The sequence below is a fragment of the Alosa sapidissima genome, chromosome 8, assembly GCF_018492685.1.
Source record: "Alosa sapidissima isolate fAloSap1 chromosome 8, fAloSap1.pri, whole genome shotgun sequence".
NCBI lineage: Eukaryota > Metazoa > Chordata > Actinopteri > Clupeiformes > Clupeidae > Alosa > Alosa sapidissima.
Window position 1 is genome coordinate 4,586,578 of NC_055964.1, and position 19,637 is coordinate 4,606,214.

The 19,637-nt window shown below is 46.7% G+C and overlaps 57 non-coding genes across 57 annotated transcripts; all 57 read right to left on the bottom strand.

Annotated features, from left to right (window-relative positions):
• Nucleotides 1-208: 208 nt before the first annotated feature.
• trnat-ugu lies at nucleotides 209-281 on the bottom strand. Its single transcript has one exon. It is a non-coding gene; the product is annotated as a tRNA-Thr (tRNA).
• A 220-nt stretch (nucleotides 282-501) lies between these two features.
• On the bottom strand, nucleotides 502-574 carry trnat-cgu. Its single transcript has one exon. It is a non-coding gene; the product is annotated as a tRNA-Thr (tRNA).
• A 320-nt stretch (nucleotides 575-894) lies between these two features.
• trnat-ugu lies at nucleotides 895-967 on the bottom strand. The gene has a single exon. It is a non-coding gene; the product is annotated as a tRNA-Thr (tRNA).
• A 220-nt stretch (nucleotides 968-1,187) lies between these two features.
• On the bottom strand, nucleotides 1,188-1,260 carry trnat-cgu. Its single transcript has one exon. It is a non-coding gene; the product is annotated as a tRNA-Thr (tRNA).
• Nucleotides 1,261-1,580: 320 nt separating this feature from the next.
• On the bottom strand, nucleotides 1,581-1,653 carry trnat-ugu. The gene has a single exon. It is a non-coding gene; the product is annotated as a tRNA-Thr (tRNA).
• A 220-nt stretch (nucleotides 1,654-1,873) lies between these two features.
• trnat-cgu lies at nucleotides 1,874-1,946 on the bottom strand. The gene has a single exon. It is a non-coding gene; the product is annotated as a tRNA-Thr (tRNA).
• A 320-nt stretch (nucleotides 1,947-2,266) lies between these two features.
• trnat-ugu lies at nucleotides 2,267-2,339 on the bottom strand. Its single transcript has one exon. It is a non-coding gene; the product is annotated as a tRNA-Thr (tRNA).
• A 220-nt stretch (nucleotides 2,340-2,559) lies between these two features.
• Nucleotides 2,560-2,632, bottom strand: trnat-cgu. The gene has a single exon. It is a non-coding gene; the product is annotated as a tRNA-Thr (tRNA).
• A 320-nt stretch (nucleotides 2,633-2,952) lies between these two features.
• Nucleotides 2,953-3,025, bottom strand: trnat-ugu. The gene has a single exon. It is a non-coding gene; the product is annotated as a tRNA-Thr (tRNA).
• A 220-nt stretch (nucleotides 3,026-3,245) lies between these two features.
• trnat-cgu lies at nucleotides 3,246-3,318 on the bottom strand. The gene has a single exon. It is a non-coding gene; the product is annotated as a tRNA-Thr (tRNA).
• A 320-nt stretch (nucleotides 3,319-3,638) lies between these two features.
• Nucleotides 3,639-3,711, bottom strand: trnat-ugu. Its single transcript has one exon. It is a non-coding gene; the product is annotated as a tRNA-Thr (tRNA).
• A 220-nt stretch (nucleotides 3,712-3,931) lies between these two features.
• trnat-cgu lies at nucleotides 3,932-4,004 on the bottom strand. Its single transcript has one exon. It is a non-coding gene; the product is annotated as a tRNA-Thr (tRNA).
• A 320-nt stretch (nucleotides 4,005-4,324) lies between these two features.
• On the bottom strand, nucleotides 4,325-4,397 carry trnat-ugu. The gene has a single exon. It is a non-coding gene; the product is annotated as a tRNA-Thr (tRNA).
• Nucleotides 4,398-4,617: 220 nt separating this feature from the next.
• On the bottom strand, nucleotides 4,618-4,690 carry trnat-cgu. The gene has a single exon. It is a non-coding gene; the product is annotated as a tRNA-Thr (tRNA).
• Nucleotides 4,691-5,010: 320 nt separating this feature from the next.
• Nucleotides 5,011-5,083, bottom strand: trnat-ugu. Its single transcript has one exon. It is a non-coding gene; the product is annotated as a tRNA-Thr (tRNA).
• Nucleotides 5,084-5,303: 220 nt separating this feature from the next.
• On the bottom strand, nucleotides 5,304-5,376 carry trnat-cgu. The gene has a single exon. It is a non-coding gene; the product is annotated as a tRNA-Thr (tRNA).
• Nucleotides 5,377-5,696: 320 nt separating this feature from the next.
• Nucleotides 5,697-5,769, bottom strand: trnat-ugu. Its single transcript has one exon. It is a non-coding gene; the product is annotated as a tRNA-Thr (tRNA).
• A 220-nt stretch (nucleotides 5,770-5,989) lies between these two features.
• Nucleotides 5,990-6,062, bottom strand: trnat-cgu. Its single transcript has one exon. It is a non-coding gene; the product is annotated as a tRNA-Thr (tRNA).
• Nucleotides 6,063-6,382: 320 nt separating this feature from the next.
• Nucleotides 6,383-6,455, bottom strand: trnat-ugu. The gene has a single exon. It is a non-coding gene; the product is annotated as a tRNA-Thr (tRNA).
• A 220-nt stretch (nucleotides 6,456-6,675) lies between these two features.
• trnat-cgu lies at nucleotides 6,676-6,748 on the bottom strand. Its single transcript has one exon. It is a non-coding gene; the product is annotated as a tRNA-Thr (tRNA).
• A 320-nt stretch (nucleotides 6,749-7,068) lies between these two features.
• On the bottom strand, nucleotides 7,069-7,141 carry trnat-ugu. The gene has a single exon. It is a non-coding gene; the product is annotated as a tRNA-Thr (tRNA).
• Nucleotides 7,142-7,361: 220 nt separating this feature from the next.
• trnat-cgu lies at nucleotides 7,362-7,434 on the bottom strand. Its single transcript has one exon. It is a non-coding gene; the product is annotated as a tRNA-Thr (tRNA).
• A 320-nt stretch (nucleotides 7,435-7,754) lies between these two features.
• Nucleotides 7,755-7,827, bottom strand: trnat-ugu. The gene has a single exon. It is a non-coding gene; the product is annotated as a tRNA-Thr (tRNA).
• Nucleotides 7,828-8,047: 220 nt separating this feature from the next.
• Nucleotides 8,048-8,120, bottom strand: trnat-cgu. The gene has a single exon. It is a non-coding gene; the product is annotated as a tRNA-Thr (tRNA).
• A 320-nt stretch (nucleotides 8,121-8,440) lies between these two features.
• trnat-ugu lies at nucleotides 8,441-8,513 on the bottom strand. The gene has a single exon. It is a non-coding gene; the product is annotated as a tRNA-Thr (tRNA).
• Nucleotides 8,514-8,733: 220 nt separating this feature from the next.
• Nucleotides 8,734-8,806, bottom strand: trnat-cgu. The gene has a single exon. It is a non-coding gene; the product is annotated as a tRNA-Thr (tRNA).
• Nucleotides 8,807-9,126: 320 nt separating this feature from the next.
• trnat-ugu lies at nucleotides 9,127-9,199 on the bottom strand. The gene has a single exon. It is a non-coding gene; the product is annotated as a tRNA-Thr (tRNA).
• A 220-nt stretch (nucleotides 9,200-9,419) lies between these two features.
• trnat-cgu lies at nucleotides 9,420-9,492 on the bottom strand. The gene has a single exon. It is a non-coding gene; the product is annotated as a tRNA-Thr (tRNA).
• Nucleotides 9,493-9,812: 320 nt separating this feature from the next.
• trnat-ugu lies at nucleotides 9,813-9,885 on the bottom strand. Its single transcript has one exon. It is a non-coding gene; the product is annotated as a tRNA-Thr (tRNA).
• A 220-nt stretch (nucleotides 9,886-10,105) lies between these two features.
• trnat-cgu lies at nucleotides 10,106-10,178 on the bottom strand. Its single transcript has one exon. It is a non-coding gene; the product is annotated as a tRNA-Thr (tRNA).
• A 320-nt stretch (nucleotides 10,179-10,498) lies between these two features.
• On the bottom strand, nucleotides 10,499-10,571 carry trnat-ugu. Its single transcript has one exon. It is a non-coding gene; the product is annotated as a tRNA-Thr (tRNA).
• Nucleotides 10,572-10,791: 220 nt separating this feature from the next.
• On the bottom strand, nucleotides 10,792-10,864 carry trnat-cgu. Its single transcript has one exon. It is a non-coding gene; the product is annotated as a tRNA-Thr (tRNA).
• Nucleotides 10,865-11,184: 320 nt separating this feature from the next.
• On the bottom strand, nucleotides 11,185-11,257 carry trnat-ugu. Its single transcript has one exon. It is a non-coding gene; the product is annotated as a tRNA-Thr (tRNA).
• Nucleotides 11,258-11,477: 220 nt separating this feature from the next.
• Nucleotides 11,478-11,550, bottom strand: trnat-cgu. The gene has a single exon. It is a non-coding gene; the product is annotated as a tRNA-Thr (tRNA).
• A 320-nt stretch (nucleotides 11,551-11,870) lies between these two features.
• trnat-ugu lies at nucleotides 11,871-11,943 on the bottom strand. The gene has a single exon. It is a non-coding gene; the product is annotated as a tRNA-Thr (tRNA).
• A 220-nt stretch (nucleotides 11,944-12,163) lies between these two features.
• On the bottom strand, nucleotides 12,164-12,236 carry trnat-cgu. Its single transcript has one exon. It is a non-coding gene; the product is annotated as a tRNA-Thr (tRNA).
• Nucleotides 12,237-12,556: 320 nt separating this feature from the next.
• On the bottom strand, nucleotides 12,557-12,629 carry trnat-ugu. Its single transcript has one exon. It is a non-coding gene; the product is annotated as a tRNA-Thr (tRNA).
• A 220-nt stretch (nucleotides 12,630-12,849) lies between these two features.
• trnat-cgu lies at nucleotides 12,850-12,922 on the bottom strand. Its single transcript has one exon. It is a non-coding gene; the product is annotated as a tRNA-Thr (tRNA).
• A 320-nt stretch (nucleotides 12,923-13,242) lies between these two features.
• trnat-ugu lies at nucleotides 13,243-13,315 on the bottom strand. The gene has a single exon. It is a non-coding gene; the product is annotated as a tRNA-Thr (tRNA).
• Nucleotides 13,316-13,535: 220 nt separating this feature from the next.
• trnat-cgu lies at nucleotides 13,536-13,608 on the bottom strand. The gene has a single exon. It is a non-coding gene; the product is annotated as a tRNA-Thr (tRNA).
• A 320-nt stretch (nucleotides 13,609-13,928) lies between these two features.
• On the bottom strand, nucleotides 13,929-14,001 carry trnat-ugu. The gene has a single exon. It is a non-coding gene; the product is annotated as a tRNA-Thr (tRNA).
• A 220-nt stretch (nucleotides 14,002-14,221) lies between these two features.
• trnat-cgu lies at nucleotides 14,222-14,294 on the bottom strand. Its single transcript has one exon. It is a non-coding gene; the product is annotated as a tRNA-Thr (tRNA).
• Nucleotides 14,295-14,614: 320 nt separating this feature from the next.
• On the bottom strand, nucleotides 14,615-14,687 carry trnat-ugu. Its single transcript has one exon. It is a non-coding gene; the product is annotated as a tRNA-Thr (tRNA).
• A 220-nt stretch (nucleotides 14,688-14,907) lies between these two features.
• Nucleotides 14,908-14,980, bottom strand: trnat-cgu. The gene has a single exon. It is a non-coding gene; the product is annotated as a tRNA-Thr (tRNA).
• Nucleotides 14,981-15,300: 320 nt separating this feature from the next.
• Nucleotides 15,301-15,373, bottom strand: trnat-ugu. The gene has a single exon. It is a non-coding gene; the product is annotated as a tRNA-Thr (tRNA).
• Nucleotides 15,374-15,593: 220 nt separating this feature from the next.
• trnat-cgu lies at nucleotides 15,594-15,666 on the bottom strand. Its single transcript has one exon. It is a non-coding gene; the product is annotated as a tRNA-Thr (tRNA).
• A 320-nt stretch (nucleotides 15,667-15,986) lies between these two features.
• On the bottom strand, nucleotides 15,987-16,059 carry trnat-ugu. Its single transcript has one exon. It is a non-coding gene; the product is annotated as a tRNA-Thr (tRNA).
• A 220-nt stretch (nucleotides 16,060-16,279) lies between these two features.
• On the bottom strand, nucleotides 16,280-16,352 carry trnat-cgu. Its single transcript has one exon. It is a non-coding gene; the product is annotated as a tRNA-Thr (tRNA).
• A 320-nt stretch (nucleotides 16,353-16,672) lies between these two features.
• trnat-ugu lies at nucleotides 16,673-16,745 on the bottom strand. The gene has a single exon. It is a non-coding gene; the product is annotated as a tRNA-Thr (tRNA).
• Nucleotides 16,746-16,965: 220 nt separating this feature from the next.
• On the bottom strand, nucleotides 16,966-17,038 carry trnat-cgu. The gene has a single exon. It is a non-coding gene; the product is annotated as a tRNA-Thr (tRNA).
• Nucleotides 17,039-17,358: 320 nt separating this feature from the next.
• Nucleotides 17,359-17,431, bottom strand: trnat-ugu. Its single transcript has one exon. It is a non-coding gene; the product is annotated as a tRNA-Thr (tRNA).
• A 220-nt stretch (nucleotides 17,432-17,651) lies between these two features.
• trnat-cgu lies at nucleotides 17,652-17,724 on the bottom strand. Its single transcript has one exon. It is a non-coding gene; the product is annotated as a tRNA-Thr (tRNA).
• Nucleotides 17,725-18,044: 320 nt separating this feature from the next.
• On the bottom strand, nucleotides 18,045-18,117 carry trnat-ugu. The gene has a single exon. It is a non-coding gene; the product is annotated as a tRNA-Thr (tRNA).
• A 220-nt stretch (nucleotides 18,118-18,337) lies between these two features.
• trnat-cgu lies at nucleotides 18,338-18,410 on the bottom strand. The gene has a single exon. It is a non-coding gene; the product is annotated as a tRNA-Thr (tRNA).
• A 320-nt stretch (nucleotides 18,411-18,730) lies between these two features.
• trnat-ugu lies at nucleotides 18,731-18,803 on the bottom strand. The gene has a single exon. It is a non-coding gene; the product is annotated as a tRNA-Thr (tRNA).
• Nucleotides 18,804-19,023: 220 nt separating this feature from the next.
• trnat-cgu lies at nucleotides 19,024-19,096 on the bottom strand. Its single transcript has one exon. It is a non-coding gene; the product is annotated as a tRNA-Thr (tRNA).
• Nucleotides 19,097-19,416: 320 nt separating this feature from the next.
• Nucleotides 19,417-19,489, bottom strand: trnat-ugu. The gene has a single exon. It is a non-coding gene; the product is annotated as a tRNA-Thr (tRNA).
• Nucleotides 19,490-19,637: the final 148 nt, after the last annotated feature.

A 19,637-nucleotide genomic window follows, 5' to 3' on the forward strand; every position in this document is an offset into this window, starting at 1 on the left:
GCTGTCCACGCACCAAAGCTCCATCAACAAAGCATGTATTTTTTGTGCTGAATTTGCTGTGACTTTCTCGCTAATGTGCAGGTCACTTTAACGAACGCACACTTTATGGCAACCCTTGAAGTAACCACTCTTGTCAAAAGAAGGCTGTCAACAGCAGACGACCCAAGAAAAGTGGTTACCTTTGCTGTAAAAATGTTCCGCGGAGCTGAGGCTCCAGTGAGGATTGAACTCACGACCCCTGGTTTACAAGACCAGTGCTCTAACCACTGAGCTATGAAGCCACGAAACTGAAGATTTAGGGTCAAGAAATCTAGTGTGCCACATTTCATGTGGCTACTCGATATGGCGGCTGCATCGAAAAGCAGGACAGATCGGCGAGAGCAGTAAACGGAAGAAGATTTTCAGATGCGTGTTTTGCCGACCTTTACACAGAAGTTTTATGTCACAGCCAAAGGAGAACAAATAATGGTATGGCAGGGTCCGTGCCACGGACCAGCAGACAGGCTCCAGCGAGGATTGAACTCGCGACCCCTGGTTTACGAGACCAGTGCTCTTACCACTGAGCTATAGAGCCCTTGTGCATGAAAATGTAGTCAGCGTTTGCTCCTCAAATGTTGCCTGTATGATAATTCTGTCCCTATTTTATGATGCAAAGAGAAATTGACGGGAAAAATAAAATCCTAGCAGCTGTCCACGCACCAAAGCTCCATCAACAAACCATGTATTTTTTGTGCTGAATTTGCTGTGACTTTCTCGCTAATGTGCAGGTCACTTTAACGAACGCACACTTTATGGCAACCCTTGAAGTAACCACTCTTGTCAAAAGAAGGCTGTCAACAGCAGACGACCCAAGAAAAGTGGTTACCTTTGCTGTAAAAATGTTCCGCAGAGCTGAGGCTCCAGTGAGGATTGAACTCACGACCCCTGGTTTACAAGACCAGTGCTCTAACCACTGAGCTATGAAGCCACGAAACTGAAGATTTAGGGTCAAGAAATCTAGTGTGCCACATTTCATGTGGCTACTCGATATGGCGGCTGCATCGAAAAGCAGGACAGATCGGCGAGAGCAGTAAACGGAAGAAGATTTTCAGATGCGTGTTTTGCCGACCTTTACACAGAAGTTTTACGTCACAGCCAAAGGAGAGCAAATAATGGTTTGGCACTGTCCGTGCCACGGAGCAGCAGACAGGCTCCAGCGAGGATTGAACTCGCGACCCCTGGTTTACGAGACCAGTGCTCTTACCACTGAGCTATAGAGCCCTTGTGCATGAAAAAGTAGTCAGCGTTTGCTCCTCAAATGTTGCCTGTATGATAATTCTGTCCCTATTTCATGATGCAAAGAGAAATTGACGGGAAAAATAAAATCCTAGCAGCTGTCCACGCACCAAAGCTCCATCAACAAAGCATGTATTTTTTGTGCTGAATTTGCTGTGACTTTCTCGCTAATGTGCAGGTCACTTTAACGAACGCACACTTTATGGCAACCCTTGAAGTAACCACTCTTGTCAAAAGAAGGCTGTCAACAGCAGACGACCCAAGAAAAGTGGTTACCTTTGCTGTAAAAATGTTCCGCGGAGCTGAGGCTCCAGTGAGGATTGAACTCACGACCCCTGGTTTACAAGACCAGTGCTCTAACCACTGAGCTATGAAGCCACGAAACTGAAGATTTAGGGTCAAGAAATCTAGTGTGCCACATTTCATGTGGCTACTCGATACGGCGGCTGCATCGAAAAGCAGGACAGATCGGCGAGAGCAGTAAATGGAAGAAGATTTTCAGATGCGTGTTTTGCCGACCTTTACACAGAAGTTTTATGTCACAGCCAAAGGAGAACAAATAATGGTATGGCAGGGTCCGTGCCACGGACCAGCAGACAGGCTCCAGCGAGGATTGAACTCGCGACCCCTGGTTTACGAGACCAGTGCTCTTACCACTGAGCTATAGAGCCCTTGTGCATGAAAATGTAGTCAGCGTTTGCTCCTCAAATGTTGCCTGTATGATAATTCTGTCCCTATTTCATGATGCAAAGAGAAATTGACGGGAAAAATAAAATCCTAGCAGCTGTCCACGCACCAAAGCTCCATCAACAAAGCATGTATTTTTTGTGCTGAATTTGCTGTGACTTTCTCGCTAATGTGCAGGTCACTTTAACGAACGCACACTTTATGGCAACCCTTGAAGTAACCACTCTTGTCAAAAGAAGGCTGTCAACAGCAGACGACCCAAGAAAAGTGGTTACCTTTGCTGTAAAAATGTTCCGCGGAGCTGAGGCTCCAGTGAGGATTGAACTCACGACCCCTGGTTTACAAGACCAGTGCTCTAACCACTGAGCTATGAAGCCACGAAACTGAGGATTTAGGGTCAAGAAATCTAGTGTGCCACATTTCATGTGGCTACTCGATACGGCGGCTGCATCGAAAAGCAGGACAGATCGGCGAGAGCAGTAAACGGAAGAAGATTTTCAGATGCGTGTTTTGCCGACCTTTACACAGAAGTTTTACGTCACAGCCAAAGGAGAACAAATACTAGTTTGGCAGTGTCCGTGCCACGGAGCAGCAGACAGGCTCCAGCGAGGGTTGAACTCGCGACCCCTGGTTTACGAGACCAGTGCTCTTACCACTGAGCTATAGAGCCCTTGTGCATGAAAAAGTAGTCAGCGTTTGCTCCTCAAATGTTGCCTGTATGATAATTCTGTCCCTATTTCATGATGCAAAGAGAAATTGACGGGAAAAATAAAATCCTAGCAGCTGTCCACGCACCAAAGCTCCATCAACAAAGCATGTATTTTTTGTGCTGAATTTGCTGTGACTTTCTCGCTAATGTGCAGGTCACTTTAACGAACGCACACTTTATGGCAACCCTTGAAGTAACCACTCTTGTCAAAAGAAGGCTGTCAACAGCAGACGACCCAAGAAAAGTGGTTACCTTTGCTGTAAAAATGTTCCGCGGAGCTGAGGCTCCAGTGAGGATTGAACTCACGACCCCTGGTTTACAAGACCAGTGCTCTAACCACTGAGCTATGAAGCCACGAAACTGAAGATTTAGGGTCAAGAAATCTAGTGTGCCACATTTCATGTGGCTACTCGATATGGCGGCTGCATCGAAAAGCAGGACAGATCGGCGAGAGCAGTAAACGGAAGAAGATTTTCAGATGCGTGTTTTGCCGACCTTTACACAGAAGTTTTATGTCACAGCCAAAGGAGAACAAATAATGGTATGGCAGGGTCCGTGCCACGGACCAGCAGACAGGCTCCAGCGAGGATTGAACTCGCGACCCCTGGTTTACGAGACCAGTGCTCTTACCACTGAGCTATAGAGCCCTTGTGCATGAAAATGTAGTCAGCGTTTGCTCCTCAAATGTTGCCTGTATGATAATTCTGTCCCTATTTTATGATGCAAAGAGAAATTGACGGGAAAAATAAAATCCTAGCAGCTGTCCACGCACCAAAGCTCCATCAACAAACCATGTATTTTTTGTGCTGAATTTGCTGTGACTTTCTCGCTAATGTGCAGGTCACTTTAACGAACGCACACTTTATGGCAACCCTTGAAGTAACCACTCTTGTCAAAAGAAGGCTGTCAACAGCAGACGACCCAAGAAAAGTGGTTACCTTTGCTGTAAAAATGTTCCGCAGAGCTGAGGCTCCAGTGAGGATTGAACTCACGACCCCTGGTTTACAAGACCAGTGCTCTAACCACTGAGCTATGAAGCCACGAAACTGAAGATTTAGGGTCAAGAAATCTAGTGTGCCACATTTCATGTGGCTACTCGATATGGCGGCTGCATCGAAAAGCAGGACAGATCGGCGAGAGCAGTAAACGGAAGAAGATTTTCAGATGCGTGTTTTGCCGACCTTTACACAGAAGTTTTACGTCACAGCCAAAGGAGAGCAAATAATGGTTTGGCACTGTCCGTGCCACGGAGCAGCAGACAGGCTCCAGCGAGGATTGAACTCGCGACCCCTGGTTTACGAGACCAGTGCTCTTACCACTGAGCTATAGAGCCCTTGTGCATGAAAAAGTAGTCAGCGTTTGCTCCTCAAATGTTGCCTGTATGATAATTCTGTCCCTATTTCATGATGCAAAGAGAAATTGACGGGAAAAATAAAATCCTAGCAGCTGTCCACGCACCAAAGCTCCATCAACAAAGCATGTATTTTTTGTGCTGAATTTGCTGTGACTTTCTCGCTAATGTGCAGGTCACTTTAACGAACGCACACTTTATGGCAACCCTTGAAGTAACCACTCTTGTCAAAAGAAGGCTGTCAACAGCAGACGACCCAAGAAAAGTGGTTACCTTTGCTGTAAAAATGTTCCGCGGAGCTGAGGCTCCAGTGAGGATTGAACTCACGACCCCTGGTTTACAAGACCAGTGCTCTAACCACTGAGCTATGAAGCCACGGAACTGAGGATTTAGGGTCAAGAAATCTAGTGTGCCACATTTCATGTGGCTACTCGATACGGCGGCTGCATCGAAAAGCAGGACAGATCGGCGAGAGCAGTAAACGGAAGAAGATTTTCAGATGCGTGTTTTGCCGACCTTTACACAGAAGTTTTACGTCACAGCCAAAGGAGAACAAATACTGGTTTGGCAGTGTCCGTGCCACGGAGCAGCGGACAGGCTCCAGCGAGGGTTGAACTCGCGACCCCTGGTTTACGAGACCAGTGCTCTTACCACTGAGCTATAGAGCCCTTGTGCATGAAAAAGTAGTCAGCGTTTGCTCCTCAAATGTTGCCTGTATGATAATTCTGTCCCTATTTCATGATGCAAAGAGAAATTGACGGGAAAAATAAAATCCTAGCAGCTGTCCACGCACCAAAGCTCCATCAACAAAGCATGTATTTTTTGTGCTGAATTTGCTGTGACTTTCTCGCTAATGTGCAGGTCACTTTAACGAACGCACACTTTATGGCAACCCTTGAAGTAACCACTCTTGTCAAAAGAAGGCTGTCAACAGCAGACGACCCAAGAAAAGTGGTTACCTTTGCTGTAAAAATGTTCCGCGGAGCTGAGGCTCCAGTGAGGATTGAACTCACGACCCCTGGTTTACAAGACCAGTGCTCTAACCACTGAGCTATGAAGCCACGAAACTGAAGATTTAGGGTCAAGAAATCTAGTGTGCCACATTTCATGTGGCTACTCGATATGGCGGCTGCATCGAAAAGCAGGACAGATCGGCGAGAGCAGTAAACGGAAGAAGATTTTCAGATGCGTGTTTTGCCGACCTTTACACAGAAGTTTTATGTCACAGCCAAAGGAGAACAAATAATGGTATGGCAGGGTCCGTGCCACGGACCAGCAGACAGGCTCCAGCGAGGATTGAACTCGCGACCCCTGGTTTACGAGACCAGTGCTCTTACCACTGAGCTATAGAGCCCTTGTGCATGAAAATGTAGTCAGCGTTTGCTCCTCAAATGTTGCCTGTATGATAATTCTGTCCCTATTTTATGATGCAAAGAGAAATTGACGGGAAAAATAAAATCCTAGCAGCTGTCCACGCACCAAAGCTCCATCAACAAACCATGTATTTTTTGTGCTGAATTTGCTGTGACTTTCTCGCTAATGTGCAGGTCACTTTAACGAACGCACACTTTATGGCAACCCTTGAAGTAACCACTCTTGTCAAAAGAAGGCTGTCAACAGCAGACGACCCAAGAAAAGTGGTTACCTTTGCTGTAAAAATGTTCCGCAGAGCTGAGGCTCCAGTGAGGATTGAACTCACGACCCCTGGTTTACAAGACCAGTGCTCTAACCACTGAGCTATGAAGCCACGAAACTGAAGATTTAGGGTCAAGAAATCTAGTGTGCCACATTTCATGTGGCTACTCGATATGGCGGCTGCATCGAAAAGCAGGACAGATCGGCGAGAGCAGTAAACGGAAGAAGATTTTCAGATGCGTGTTTTGCCGACCTTTACACAGAAGTTTTACGTCACAGCCAAAGGAGAGCAAATAATGGTTTGGCACTGTCCGTGCCACGGAGCAGCAGACAGGCTCCAGCGAGGATTGAACTCGCGACCCCTGGTTTACGAGACCAGTGCTCTTACCACTGAGCTATAGAGCCCTTGTGCATGAAAAAGTAGTCAGCGTTTGCTCCTCAAATGTTGCCTGTATGATAATTCTGTCCCTATTTCATGATGCAAAGAGAAATTGACGGGAAAAATAAAATCCTAGCAGCTGTCCACGCACCAAAGCTCCATCAACAAAGCATGTATTTTTTGTGCTGAATTTGCTGTGACTTTCTCGCTAATGTGCAGGTCACTTTAACGAACGCACACTTTATGGCAACCCTTGAAGTAACCACTCTTGTCAAAAGAAGGCTGTCAACAGCAGACGACCCAAGAAAAGTGGTTACCTTTGCTGTAAAAATGTTCCGCGGAGCTGAGGCTCCAGTGAGGATTGAACTCACGACCCCTGGTTTACAAGACCAGTGCTCTAACCACTGAGCTATGAAGCCACGGAACTGAGGATTTAGGGTCAAGAAATCTAGTGTGCCACATTTCATGTGGCTACTCGATACGGCGGCTGCATCGAAAAGCAGGACAGATCGGCGAGAGCAGTAAACGGAAGAAGATTTTCAGATGCGTGTTTTGCCGACCTTTACACAGAAGTTTTACGTCACAGCCAAAGGAGAACAAATACTGGTTTGGCAGTGTCCGTGCCACGGAGCAGCGGACAGGCTCCAGCGAGGGTTGAACTCGCGACCCCTGGTTTACGAGACCAGTGCTCTTACCACTGAGCTATAGAGCCCTTGTGCATGAAAAAGTAGTCAGCGTTTGCTCCTCAAATGTTGCCTGTATGATAATTCTGTCCCTATTTCATGATGCAAAGAGAAATTGACGGGAAAAATAAAATCCTAGCAGCTGTCCACGCACCAAAGCTCCATCAACAAAGCATGTATTTTTTGTGCTGAATTTGCTGTGACTTTCTCGCTAATGTGCAGGTCACTTTAACGAACGCACACTTTATGGCAACCCTTGAAGTAACCACTCTTGTCAAAAGAAGGCTGTCAACAGCAGACGACCCAAGAAAAGTGGTTACCTTTGCTGTAAAAATGTTCCGCGGAGCTGAGGCTCCAGTGAGGATTGAACTCACGACCCCTGGTTTACAAGACCAGTGCTCTAACCACTGAGCTATGAAGCCACGAAACTGAAGATTTAGGGTCAAGAAATCTAGTGTGCCACATTTCATGTGGCTACTCGATATGGCGGCTGCATCGAAAAGCAGGACAGATCGGCGAGAGCAGTAAACGGAAGAAGATTTTCAGATGCGTGTTTTGCCGACCTTTACACAGAAGTTTTATGTCACAGCCAAAGGAGAACAAATAATGGTATGGCAGGGTCCGTGCCACGGACCAGCAGACAGGCTCCAGCGAGGATTGAACTCGCGACCCCTGGTTTACGAGACCAGTGCTCTTACCACTGAGCTATAGAGCCCTTGTGCATGAAAATGTAGTCAGCGTTTGCTCCTCAAATGTTGCCTGTATGATAATTCTGTCCCTATTTTATGATGCAAAGAGAAATTGACGGGAAAAATAAAATCCTAGCAGCTGTCCACGCACCAAAGCTCCATCAACAAACCATGTATTTTTTGTGCTGAATTTGCTGTGACTTTCTCGCTAATGTGCAGGTCACTTTAACGAACGCACACTTTATGGCAACCCTTGAAGTAACCACTCTTGTCAAAAGAAGGCTGTCAACAGCAGACGACCCAAGAAAAGTGGTTACCTTTGCTGTAAAAATGTTCCGCAGAGCTGAGGCTCCAGTGAGGATTGAACTCACGACCCCTGGTTTACAAGACCAGTGCTCTAACCACTGAGCTATGAAGCCACGAAACTGAAGATTTAGGGTCAAGAAATCTAGTGTGCCACATTTCATGTGGCTACTCGATATGGCGGCTGCATCGAAAAGCAGGACAGATCGGCGAGAGCAGTAAACGGAAGAAGATTTTCAGATGCGTGTTTTGCCGACCTTTACACAGAAGTTTTACGTCACAGCCAAAGGAGAGCAAATAATGGTTTGGCACTGTCCGTGCCACGGAGCAGCAGACAGGCTCCAGCGAGGATTGAACTCGCGACCCCTGGTTTACGAGACCAGTGCTCTTACCACTGAGCTATAGAGCCCTTGTGCATGAAAAAGTAGTCAGCGTTTGCTCCTCAAATGTTGCCTGTATGATAATTCTGTCCCTATTTCATGATGCAAAGAGAAATTGACGGGAAAAATAAAATCCTAGCAGCTGTCCACGCACCAAAGCTCCATCAACAAAGCATGTATTTTTTGTGCTGAATTTGCTGTGACTTTCTCGCTAATGTGCAGGTCACTTTAACGAACGCACACTTTATGGCAACCCTTGAAGTAACCACTCTTGTCAAAAGAAGGCTGTCAACAGCAGACGACCCAAGAAAAGTGGTTACCTTTGCTGTAAAAATGTTCCGCGGAGCTGAGGCTCCAGTGAGGATTGAACTCACGACCCCTGGTTTACAAGACCAGTGCTCTAACCACTGAGCTATGAAGCCACGAAACTGAGGATTTAGGGTCAAGAAATCTAGTGTGCCACATTTCATGTGGCTACTCGATACGGCGGCTGCATCGAAAAGCAGGACAGATCGGCGAGAGCAGTAAACGGAAGAAGATTTTCAGATGCGTGTTTTGCCGACCTTTACACAGAAGTTTTACGTCACAGCCAAAGGAGAACAAATACTGGTTTGGCAGTGTCCGTGCCACGGAGCAGCGGACAGGCTCCAGCGAGGGTTGAACTCGCGACCCCTGGTTTACGAGACCAGTGCTCTTACCACTGAGCTATAGAGCCCTTGTGCATGAAAAAGTAGTCAGCGTTTGCTCCTCAAATGTTGCCTGTATGATAATTCTGTCCCTATTTCATGATGCAAAGAGAAATTGACGGGAAAAATAAAATCCTAGCAGCTGTCCACGCACCAAAGCTCCATCAACAAAGCATGTATTTTTTGTGCTGAATTTGCTGTGACTTTCTCGCTAATGTGCAGGTCACTTTAACGAACGCACACTTTATGGCAACCCTTGAAGTAACCACTCTTGTCAAAAGAAGGCTGTCAACAGCAGACGACCCAAGAAAAGTGGTTACCTTTGCTGTAAAAATGTTCCGCGGAGCTGAGGCTCCAGTGAGGATTGAACTCACGACCCCTGGTTTACAAGACCAGTGCTCTAACCACTGAGCTATGAAGCCACGAAACTGAAGATTTAGGGTCAAGAAATCTAGTGTGCCACATTTCATGTGGCTACTCGATATGGCGGCTGCATCGAAAAGCAGGACAGATCGGCGAGAGCAGTAAACGGAAGAAGATTTTCAGATGCGTGTTTTGCCGACCTTTACACAGAAGTTTTATGTCACAGCCAAAGGAGAACAAATAATGGTATGGCAGGGTCCGTGCCACGGACCAGCAGACAGGCTCCAGCGAGGATTGAACTCGCGACCCCTGGTTTACGAGACCAGTGCTCTTACCACTGAGCTATAGAGCCCTTGTGCATGAAAATGTAGTCAGCGTTTGCTCCTCAAATGTTGCCTGTATGATAATTCTGTCCCTATTTTATGATGCAAAGAGAAATTGACGGGAAAAATAAAATCCTAGCAGCTGTCCACGCACCAAAGCTCCATCAACAAACCATGTATTTTTTGTGCTGAATTTGCTGTGACTTTCTCGCTAATGTGCAGGTCACTTTAACGAACGCACACTTTATGGCAACCCTTGAAGTAACCACTCTTGTCAAAAGAAGGCTGTCAACAGCAGACGACCCAAGAAAAGTGGTTACCTTTGCTGTAAAAATGTTCCGCAGAGCTGAGGCTCCAGTGAGGATTGAACTCACAACCCCTGGTTTACAAGACCAGTGCTCTAACCACTGAGCTATGAAGCCACGAAACTGAAGATTTAGGGTCAAGAAATCTAGTGTGCCACATTTCATGTGGCTACTCGATATGGCGGCTGCATCGAAAAGCAGGACAGATCGGCGAGAGCAGTAAACGGAAGAAGATTTTCAGATGCGTGTTTTGCCGACCTTTACACAGAAGTTTTACGTCACAGCCAAAGGAGAGCAAATAATGGTTTGGCACTGTCCGTGCCACGGAGCAGCAGACAGGCTCCAGCGAGGATTGAACTCGCGACCCCTGGTTTACGAGACCAGTGCTCTTACCACTGAGCTATAGAGCCCTTGTGCATGAAAAAGTAGTCAGCGTTTGCTCCTCAAATGTTGCCTGTATGATAATTCTGTCCCTATTTCATGATGCAAAGAGAAATTGACGGGAAAAATAAAATCCTAGCAGCTGTCCACGCACCAAAGCTCCATCAACAAAGCATGTATTTTTTGTGCTGAATTTGCTGTGACTTTCTCGCTAATGTGCAGGTCACTTTAACGAACGCACACTTTATGGCAACCCTTGAAGTAACCACTCTTGTCAAAAGAAGGCTGTCAACAGCAGACGACCCAAGAAAAGTGGTTACCTTTGCTGTAAAAATGTTCCGCGGAGCTGAGGCTCCAGTGAGGATTGAACTCACGACCCCTGGTTTACAAGACCAGTGCTCTAACCACTGAGCTATGAAGCCACGAAACTGAAGATTTAGGGTCAAGAAATCTAGTGTGCCACATTTCATGTGGCTACTCGATATGGCGGCTGCATCGAAAAGCAGGACAGATCGGCGAGAGCAGTAAACGGAAGAAGATTTTCAGATGCGTGTTTTGCCGACCTTTACACAGAAGTTTTATGTCACAGCCAAAGGAGAACAAATAATGGTATGGCAGGGTCCGTGCCACGGACCAGCAGACAGGCTCCAGCGAGGATTGAACTCGCGACCCCTGGTTTACGAGACCAGTGCTCTTACCACTGAGCTATAGAGCCCTTGTGCATGAAAATGTAGTCAGCGTTTGCTCCTCAAATGTTGCCTGTATGATAATTCTGTCCCTATTTCATGATGCAAAGAGAAATTGACGGGAAAAATAAAATCCTAGCAGCTGTCCACGCACCAAAGCTCCATCAACAAAGCATGTATTTTTTGTGCTGAATTTGCTGTGACTTTCTCGCTAATGTGCAGGTCACTTTAACGAACGCACACTTTATGGCAACCCTTGAAGTAACCACTCTTGTCAAAAGAAGGCTGTCAACAGCAGACGACCCAAGAAAAGTGGTTACCTTTGCTGTAAAAATGTTCCGCGGAGCTGAGGCTCCAGTGAGGATTGAACTCACAACCACTGGTTTACAAGACCAGTGCTCTAACCACTGAGCTATGAAGCCACGAAACTGAGGATTTAGGGTCAAGAAATCTAGTGTGCCACATTTCATGTGGCTACTCGATACGGCGGCTGCATCGAAAAGCAGGACAGATCGGCGAGAGCAGTAAACGGAAGAAGATTTTCAGATGCGTGTTTTGCCGACCTTTACACAGAAGTTTTACGTCACAGCCAAAGGAGAACAAATACTGGTTTGGCAGTGTCCGTGCCACGGAGCAGCGGACAGGCTCCAGCGAGGGTTGAACTCGCGACCCCTGGTTTACGAGACCAGTGCTCTTACCACTGAGCTATAGAGCCCTTGTGCATGAAAAAGTAGTCAGCGTTTGCTCCTCAAATGTTGCCTGTATGATAATTCTGTCCCTATTTCATGATGCAAAGAGAAATTGACGGGAAAAATAAAATCCTAGCAGCTGTCCACGCACCAAAGCTCCATCAACAAAGCATGTATTTTTTGTGCTGAATTTGCTGTGACTTTCTCGCTAATGTGCAGGTCACTTTAACGAACGCACACTTTATGGCAACCCTTGAAGTAACCACTCTTGTCAAAAGAAGGCTGTCAACAGCAGACGACCCAAGAAAAGTGGTTACCTTTGCTGTAAAAATGTTCCGCGGAGCTGAGGCTCCAGTGAGGATTGAACTCACGACCACTGGTTTACAAGACCAGTGCTCTAACCACTGAGCTATGAAGCCACGAAACTGAGGATTTAGGGTCAAGAAATCTAGTGTGCCACATTTCATGTGGCTACTCGATACGGCGGCTGCATCGAAAAGCAGGACAGATCGGCGAGAGCAGTAAACGGAAGAAGATTTTCAGATGCGTGTTTTGCCGACCTTTACACAGAAGTTTTACGTCACAGCCAAAGGAGAACAAATACTGGTTTGGCAGTGTCCGTGCCACGGAGCAGCGGACAGGCTCCAGCGAGGGTTGAACTCGCGACCCCTGGTTTACGAGACCAGTGCTCTTACCACTGAGCTATAGAGCCCTTGTGCATGAAAAAGTAGTCAGCGTTTGCTCCTCAAATGTTGCCTGTATGATAATTCTGTCCCTATTTCATGATGCAAAGAGAAATTGACGGGAAAAATAAAATCCTAGCAGCTGTCCACGCACCAAAGCTCCATCAACAAAGCATGTATTTTTTGTGCTGAATTTGCTGTGACTTTCTCGCTAATGTGCAGGTCACTTTAACGAACGCACACTTTATGGCAACCCTTGAAGTAACCACTCTTGTCAAAAGAAGGCTGTCAACAGCAGACGACCCAAGAAAAGTGGTTACCTTTGCTGTAAAAATGTTCCGCGGAGCTGAGGCTCCAGTGAGGATTGAACTCACGACCCCTGGTTTACAAGACCAGTGCTCTAACCACTGAGCTATGAAGCCACGAAACTGAAGATTTAGGGTCAAGAAATCTAGTGTGCCACATTTCATGTGGCTACTCGATATGGCGGCTGCATCGAAAAGCAGGACAGATCGGCGAGAGCAGTAAACGGAAGAAGATTTTCAGATGCGTGTTTTGCCGACCTTTACACAGAAGTTTTACGTCACAGCCAAAGGAGAGCAAATAATGGTTTGGCACTGTCCGTGCCACGGAGCAGCAGACAGGCTCCAGCGAGGATTGAACTCGCGACCCCTGGTTTACGAGACCAGTGCTCTTACCACTGAGCTATAGAGCCCTTGTGCATGAAAAAGTAGTCAGCGTTTGCTCCTCAAATGTTGCCTGTATGATAATTCTGTCCCTATTTCATGATGCAAAGAGAAATTGACGGGAAAAATAAAATCCTAGCAGCTGTCCACGCACCAAAGCTCCATCAACAAAGCATGTATTTTTTGTGCTGAATTTGCTGTGACTTTCTCGCTAATGTGCAGGTCACTTTAACGAACGCACACTTTATGGCAACCCTTGAAGTAACCACTCTTGTCAAAAGAAGGCTGTCAACAGCAGACGACCCAAGAAAAGTGGTTACCTTTGCTGTAAAAATGTTCCGCGGAGCTGAGGCTCCAGTGAGGATTGAACTCACGACCCCTGGTTTACAAGACCAGTGCTCTAACCACTGAGCTATGAAGCCACGAAACTGAGGATTTAGGGTCAAGAAATCTAGTGTGCCACATTTCATGTGGCTACTCGATACGGCGGCTGCATCGAAAAGCAGGACAGATCGGCGAGAGCAGTAAACGGAAGAAGATTTTCAGATGCGTGTTTTGCCGACCTTTACACAGAAGTTTTACGTCACAGCCAAAGGAGAACAAATACTGGTTTGGCAGTGTCCGTGCCACGGAGCAGCGGACAGGCTCCAGCGAGGGTTGAACTCGCGACCCCTGGTTTACGAGACCAGTGCTCTTACCACTGAGCTATAGAGCCCTTGTGCATGAAAAAGTAGTCAGCGTTTGCTCCTCAAATGTTGCCTGTATGATAATTCTGTCCCTATTTCATGATGCAAAGAGAAATTGACGGGAAAAATAAAATCCTAGCAGCTGTCCACGCACCAAAGCTCCATCAACAAAGCATGTATTTTTTGTGCTGAATTTGCTGTGACTTTCTCGCTAATGTGCAGGTCACTTTAACGAACGCACACTTTATGGCAACCCTTGAAGTAACCACTCTTGTCAAAAGAAGGCTGTCAACAGCAGACGACCCAAGAAAAGTGGTTACCTTTGCTGTAAAAATGTTCCGCGGAGCTGAGGCTCCAGTGAGGATTGAACTCACGACCCCTGGTTTACAAGACCAGTGCTCTAACCACTGAGCTATGAAGCCACGAAACTGAAGATTTAGGGTCAAGAAATCTAGTGTGCCACATTTCATGTGGCTACTCGATATGGCGGCTGCATCGAAAAGCAGGACAGATCGGCGAGAGCAGTAAACGGAAGAAGATTTTCAGATGCGTGTTTTGCCGACCTTTACACAGAAGTTTTACGTCACAGCCAAAGGAGAACAAATACTGGTTTGGCAGTGTCCGTGCCACGGAGCAGCGGACAGGCTCCAGCGAGGGTTGAACTCGCGACCCCTGGTTTACGAGACCAGTGCTCTTACCACTGAGCTATAGAGCCCTTGTGCATGAAAAAGTAGTCAGCGTTTGCTCCTCAAATGTTGCCTGTATGATAATTCTGTCCCTATTTCATGATGCAAAGAGAAATTGACGGGAAAAATAAAATCCTAGCAGCTGTCCACGCACCAAAGCTCCATCAACAAAGCATGTATTTTTTGTGCTGAATTTGCTGTGACTTTCTCGCTAATGTGCAGGTCACTTTAACGAACGCACACTTTATGGCAACCCTTGAAGTAACCACTCTTGTCAAAAGAAGGCTGTCAACAGCAGACGACCCAAGAAAAGTGGTTACCTTTGCTGTAAAAATGTTCCGCGGAGCTGAGGCTCCAGTGAGGATTGAACTCACGACCCCTGGTTTACAAGACCAGTGCTCTAACCACTGAGCTATGAAGCCACGAAACTGAAGATTTAGGGTCAAGAAATCTAGTGTGCCACATTTCATGTGGCTACTCGATATGGCGGCTGCATCGAAAAGCAGGACAGATCGGCGAGAGCAGTAAACGGAAGAAGATTTTCAGATGCGTGTTTTGCCGACCTTTACACAGAAGTTTTACGTCACAGCCAAAGGAGAGCAAATAATGGTTTGGCACTGTCCGTGCCACGGAGCAGCAGACAGGCTCCAGCGAGGATTGAACTCGCGACCCCTGGTTTACGAGACCAGTGCTCTTACCACTGAGCTATAGAGCCCTTGTGCATGAAAAAGTAGTCAGCGTTTGCTCCTCAAATGTTGCCTGTATGATAATTCTGTCCCTATTTCATGATGCAAAGAGAAATTGACGGGAAAAATAAAATCCTAGCAGCTGTCCACGCACCAAAGCTCCATCAACAAAGCATGTATTTTTTGTGCTGAATTTGCTGTGACTTTCTCGCTAATGTGCAGGTCACTTTAACGAACGCACACTTTATGGCAACCCTTGAAGTAACCACTCTTGTCAAAAGAAGGCTGTCAACAGCAGACGACCCAAGAAAAGTGGTTACCTTTGCTGTAAAAATGTTCCGCGGAGCTGAGGCTCCAGTGAGGATTGAACTCACGACCCCTGGTTTACAAGACCAGTGCTCTAACCACTGAGCTATGAAGCCACGAAACTGAGGATTTAGGGTCAAGAAATCTAGTGTGCCACATTTCATGTGGCTACTCGATACGGCGGCTGCATCGAAAAGCAGGACAGATCGGCGAGAGCAGTAAACGGAAGAAGATTTTCAGATGCGTGTTTTGCCGACCTTTACACAGAAGTTTTACGTCACAGCCAAAGGAGAACAAATACTGGTTTGGCAGTGTCCGTGCCACGGAGCAGCGGACAGGCTCCAGCGAGGGTTGAACTCGCGACCCCTGGTTTACGAGACCAGTGCTCTTACCACTGAGCTATAGAGCCCTTGTGCATGAAAAAGTAGTCAGCGTTTGCTCCTCAAATGTTGCCTGTATGATAATTCTGTCCCTATTTCATGATGCAAAGAGAAATTGACGGGAAAAATAAAATCCTAGCAGCTGTCCACGCACCAAAGCTCCATCAACAAAGCATGTATTTTTTGTGCTGAATTTGCTGTGACTTTCTCGCTAATGTGCAGGTCACTTTAACGAACGCACACTTTATGGCAACCCTTGAAGTAACCACTCTTGTCAAAAGAAGGCTGTCAACAGCAGACGACCCAAGAAAAGTGGTTACCTTTGCTGTAAAAATGTTCCGCGGAGCTGAGGCTCCAGTGAGGATTGAACTCACGACCCCTGGTTTACAAGACCAGTGCTCTAACCACTGAGCTATGAAGCCACGAAACTGAAGATTTAGGGTCAAGAAATCTAGTGTGCCACATTTCATGTGGCTACTCGATATGGCGGCTGCATCGAAAAGCAGGACAGATCGGCGAGAGCAGTAAACGGAAGAAGATTTTCAGATGCGTGTTTTGCCGACCTTTACACAGAAGTTTTACGTCACAGCCAAAGGAGAACAAATACTGGTTTGGCAGTGTCCGTGCCACGGAGCAGCGGACAGGCTCCAGCGAGGGTTGAACTCGCGACCCCTGGTTTACGAGACCAGTGCTCTTACCACTGAGCTATAGAGCCCTTGTGCATGAAAAAGTAGTCAGCGTTTGCTCCTCAAATGTTGCCTGTATGATAATTCTGTCCCTATTTCATGATGCAAAGAGAAATTGACGGGAAAAATAAAATCCTAGCAGCTGTCCACGCACCAAAGCTCCATCAACAAAGCATGTATTTTTTGTGCTGAATTTGCTGTGACTTTCTCGCTAATGTGCAGGTCACTTTAACGAACGCACACTTTATGGCAACCCTTGAAGTAACCACTCTTGTCAAAAGAAGGCTGTCAACAGCAGACGACCCAAGAAAAGTGGTTACCTTTGCTGTAAAAATGTTCCGCGGAGCTGAGGCTCCAGTGAGGATTGAACTCACGACCCCTGGTTTACAAGACCAGTGCTCTAACCACTGAGCTATGAAGCCACGAAACTGAAGATTTAGGGTCAAGAAATCTAGTGTGCCACATTTCATGTGGCTACTCGATATGGCGGCTGCATCGAAAAGCAGGACAGATCGGCGAGAGCAGTAAACGGAAGAAGATTTTCAGATGCGTGTTTTGCCGACCTTTACACAGAAGTTTTACGTCACAGCCAAAGGAGAACAAATACTGGTTTGGCAGTGTCCGTGCCACGGAGCAGCGGACAGGCTCCAGCGAGGGTTGAACTCGCGACCCCTGGTTTACGAGACCAGTGCTCTTACCACTGAGCTATAGAGCCCTTGTGCATGAAAAAGTAGTCAGCGTTTGCTCCTCAAATGTTGCCTGTATGATAATTCTGTCCCTATTTCATGATGCAAAGAGAAATTGACGGGAAAAATAAAATCCTAGCAGCTGTCCACGCACCAAAGCTCCATCAACAAAGCATGTATTTTTTGTGCTGAATTTGCTGTGACTTTCTCGCTAATGTGCAGGTCACTTTAACGAACGCACACTTTATGGCAACCCTTGAAGTAACCACTCTTGTCAAAAGAAGGCTGTCAACAGCAGACGACCCAAGAAAAGTGGTTACCTTTGCTGTAAAAATGTTCCGCGGAGCTGAGGCTCCAGTGAGGATTGAACTCACGACCCCTGGTTTACAAGACCAGTGCTCTAACCACTGAGCTATGAAGCCACGAAACTGAAGATTTAGGGTCAAGAAATCTAGTGTGCCACATTTCATGTGGCTACTCGATACGGCGGCTGCATCGAAAAGCAGGACAGATCGGCGAGAGCAGTAAACGGAAGAAGATTTTCAGATGCGTGTTTTGCCGACCTTTACACAGAAGTTTTATGTCACAGCCAAAGGAGAACAAATAATGGTATGGCAGGGTCCGTGCCACGGACCAGCAGACAGGCTCCAGCGAGGATTGAACTCGCGACCCCTGGTTTACGAGACCAGTGCTCTTACCACTGAGCTATAGAGCCCTTGTGCATGAAAATGTAGTCAGCGTTTGCTCCTCAAATGTTGCCTGTATGATAATTCTGTCCCTATTTTATGATGCAAAGAGAAATTGACGGGAAAAATAAAATCCTAGCAGCTGTCCACGCACCAAAGCTCCATCAACAAAGCATGTATTTTTTGTGCTGAATTTGCTGTGACTTTCTCGCTAATGTGCAGGTCACTTTAACGAACGCACACTTTATGGCAACCCTTGAAGTAACCACTCTTGTCAAAAGAAGGCTGTCAACAGCAGACGACCCAAGAAAAGTGGTTACCTTTGCTGTAAAAATGTTCCGCAGAGCTGAGGCTCCAGTGAGGATTGAACTCACGACCCCTGGTTTACAAGACCAGTGCTCTAACCACTGAGCTATGAAGCCACGAAACTGAGGATTTAGGGTCAAGAAATCTAGTGTGCCACATTTCATGTGGCTACTCGATACGGCGGCTGCATCGAAAAGCAGGACAGATCGGCGAGAGCAGTAAACGGAAGAAGATTTTCAGATGCGTGTTTTGCCGACCTTTACACAGAAGTTTTACGTCACAGCCAAAGGAGAACAAATACTGGTTTGGCAGTGTCCGTGCCACGGAGCAGCGGACAGGCTCCAGCGAGGGTTGAACTCGCGACCCCTGGTTTACGAGACCAGTGCTCTTACCACTGAGCTATAGAGCCCTTGTGCATGAAAAAGTAGTCAGCGTTTGCTCCTCAAATGTTGCCTGTATGATAATTCTGTCCCTATTTCATGATGCAAAGAGAAATTGACGGGAAAAATAAAATCCTAGCAGCTGTCCACGCACCAAAGCTCCATCAACAAAGCATGTATTTTTTGTGCTGAATTTGCTGTGACTTTCTCGCTAATGTGCAGGTCACTTTAACGAACGCACACTTTATGGCAACCCTTGAAGTAACCACTCTTGTCAAAAGAAGGCTGTCAACAGCAGACGACCCAAGAAAAGTGGTTACCTTTGCTGTAAAAATGTTCCGCGGAGCTGAGGCTCCAGTGAGGATTGAACTCACGACCCCTGGTTTACAAGACCAGTGCTCTAACCACTGAGCTATGAAGCCACGAAACTGAAGATTTAGGGTCAAGAAATCTAGTGTGCCACATTTCATGTGGCTACTCGATATGGCGGCTGCATCGAAAAGCAGGACAGATCGGCGAGAGCAGTAAACGGAAGAAGATTTTCAGATGCGTGTTTTGCCGACCTTTACACAGAAGTTTTATGTCACAGCCAAAGGAGAACAAATAATGGTATGGCAGGGTCCGTGCCACGGACCAGCAGACAGGCTCCAGCGAGGATTGAACTCGCGACCCCTGGTTTACGAGACCAGTGCTCTTACCACTGAGCTATAGAGCCCTTGTGCATGAAAATGTAGTCAGCGTTTGCTCCTCAAATGTTGCCTGTATGATAATTCTGTCCCTATTTTATGATGCAAAGAGAAATTGATGGGAAAAATAAAATCCTAGCAGCTGTCCACGCACCAAAGCTCCATCAACAAACCATGTATTTTTTGTGCTGAATTTGCTGTGACTTTCTCGCTAATGTGCAGGTCACTTTAACGAACGCACACTTTATGGCAACCCTTGAAGTAACCACTCTTGTCAAAAGAAGGCTGTCAACAGCAGACGACCCAAGAAAAGTGGTTACCTTTGCTGTAAAAATGTTCCGCAGAGCTGAGGCTCCAGTGAGGATTGAACTCACGACCCCTGGTTTACAAGACCAGTGCTCTAACCACTGAGCTATGAAGCCACGAAACTGAAGATTTAGGGTCAAGAAATCTAGTGTGCCACATTTCATGTGGCTACTCGATATGGCGGCTGCATCGAAAAGCAGGACAGATCGGCGAGAGCAGTAAACGGAAGAAGATTTTCAGATGCGTGTTTTGCCGACCTTTACA